Here is a 2642-nt window from a genome sequence, read left to right on the forward strand (position 1 = left end):
TAACGGAACACAATCATTTTAAGGATGTTTCATTTAAAAAGATTTTGTTGATGACAAAACTTCAATTTTAACATATTAATTAAATCACATTTTTAAAGTAAAATACAACTAATTTAGATTGAATTTTGTACATTAAATGAGTTCTTCTCTAAAACTGGCATGTCGTGTATCAAAGAAGAGACATATTTTTCAACTTGTTATTTCTACTATAAATAATTCATACTTTAAATTATGGTAAACTGAAAATTACACCATTGCAGCAATCAGGGACTCTTAATTTTATTCCTAAATCAGACTGGCTGTCTGGTCTTCAGGAAATTATTTTACTCCCTTTTGTCAAAGTTTCCTCATTTGTCTAATGAGCAAAAACATTTTACTTCATAATTTATCACTGCATATTATTAATACTAAGATACTTTTTCATATATGAACATCACTGAAATCAGATGCCTCTTAAAATTGAATGCATATTATCATAAATATTGGAAGCACACTAATTTTTATTCATAGCAATACCAAACATAGTAGTTTATCCTTTAATTAATGGTCTCTTAGGTTTAATATGATATTAACTGAATTAGTTATCTGGGACTTAAATATAGACCCATTTTAAATGAGTGGTGACATGAGTGTACTTTCTTCAAGGTATTTATATGTGAAGCATTAGTGGGCAATGGAAGAACAAAAATATAAAATATTATAGAAGTCAAAGGATGTTTGAAGAGTTCTGGTAATACTTAGGAGTAGGGTGCAGGGGGTGTGACAGGGAGGAACTGAAGATGAGGCTGAAGCATGGGTTGAAGTCAGATCCTGGATATCCTTTAACACCACGGTTAGGAAGTTAGAGTCAATCATCAGGTGTACTTCCTTTGCCTACAGTGATTGCTCATTGAATCTGAGCTATTAATCAAGCTAGATGCTCAAAGTCCTAAAGAAGCATGATCTTTGCTTTTGTGCAACATTTTAATCAATCCTTAACTCCTGAACCTGCGGACGCCATGCACAGGAAACACCTCCAGGAAATACCTGACCAGAGTGGCAATGTTACCACCAGTTTCACGTGGGGATGGGATTCTAGCAAGACTTCTGAACTGCTTTCAGGCATGGGGGTCCCGCCCTGGAGAAGGAGGAGGTGGACAGTGAGAACATCCCCCAGGAACTGCTTTCAAACCTGGGCCACCCACAGAGCCCCCCAAGAAAACGGCTGAAAAGCAAGGACTTTGTGATTGTCCGCAGACCTAAGCTAAACTGAGAGAAATTTCCAGGTGTTTCTTGGGACTCCCTTCCAGACGAGCTGCTTTTAGGAATCTTTTCCTGTCTGTGCATCCCTGAACTCCTCAAAGTCTCCAGTGTTTGTAAGAGATGGTAATATCTAGCGTTTGATGAGTCTCTCTGGCAGACTGTAGACCTCGCAGGCAGAAACCTCTACCCAGATGTGGTTGGTCGGCTTTTGTCCCGAGGGGTGGTTGCCTTCCGCTGTCCACGATCATTTATGGACCAACCGTTAGTTGAACATTTCAGCTCTTTTTGTCCACAGCACCTGGACCTTTCGAACTCTGATCGATGTGTCTACCCTGCATGGCCTTCTGTCTCACTGCTCCAAGTTGCAGAATCTCAGCCTGGAAGGCCTCCGACTTTCAGATACCGTTGTTGATAATCTTGCTCAGAACACAAATTTACTGTGACTAAACCTTTCTGGGTGTTCTGGATTCTCTGAATCTGCCCTGAAGACTGCTGAGTAGCTGTTCCAGACTGGATGAACTGAACCTCTCTTGGTGCTATGATTTCACTGAAAAGCCTGTAGCTATTGCACATGTGTCAGAGACCATAACCGAGCTGAATCTCAGCGGGTACTGAAAGAATCTGCAGAGATCAGATGTCTCTACCTTGGTTGGAAGATGTCCCAATCTTGTCCACCTAGACTTAAGTGATATGTCATGCTGAAAAATGACTGCTTTCCAGAATTTTACCAACTCAACTACCTCCAACACCTATCACTCAGTTGGTGCTATGACATAATACCTGAAACTTTACTTGAACTTGGAGAAATTCCCACATTAAAAACACAACAAGTCTTTGGAATCATACCAGACAGTACCCTTCAACTGTTAAAGGAAGCCCTCCCTCATCTACAGATTAATTGCTCCCATTTCACCACCATCACCAGGCCGACCATTGGCAACAAGAAGAACCAAGAGATATGGGGCATCGAATGCTGACTGTCACTGGAGAAGCCCAGTTGTCTATGAAGCCTCTATTGCAAGATGGTGTCTCCTCTATTATTTGAACAGGGAAAGTAAGCAGGAAGCCCAATTTTGGAGAGCTCAGCTATTTTTATTCTTGGTTTTCTATTGCCTTCCTCTACAAGTATATTAGAGAATTGTTGGAGACAGAAAACTATGAAGTGTTGCTTTTTAGAAATGACTATGAAAACTTTATCACTGCTATACCCTTAAGAGCCTAAGCTCTATGCTTTTTGACATTTTAGGGAGATTGAGCCTATAATTTCAAGATACCTTAAATAGCAAAATTTGAACCATGTCTTCCAAGTGCCATTCTTCATAAATCTATTTAGAATCAAGCTTAAAAATAACCACCAGCAAATCATTTTTGTAGCCTATATGGCAACTGAACATTCTTCT

At 39.6% G+C, this 2642-nt stretch overlaps 1 pseudogene; it reads left to right on the plus strand.

Annotated features, from left to right (window-relative positions):
• The first annotated feature begins 289 nt into the window (after nucleotides 1-289).
• LOC147362736 (S-phase kinase-associated protein 2 pseudogene) lies at nucleotides 290-2316 on the plus strand (annotated as a pseudogene).
• The last annotated feature ends 326 nt before the right edge of the window (nucleotides 2317-2642 follow it).

Source organism: Bos grunniens, chromosome 11 (genome assembly GCF_055505025.1).
Source record: "Bos grunniens cultivar Pamir isolate PY7600 chromosome 11, Bosgru_T2T1.0, whole genome shotgun sequence".
Classification (NCBI taxonomy): Eukaryota; Metazoa; Chordata; class Mammalia; order Artiodactyla; family Bovidae; genus Bos; species Bos grunniens.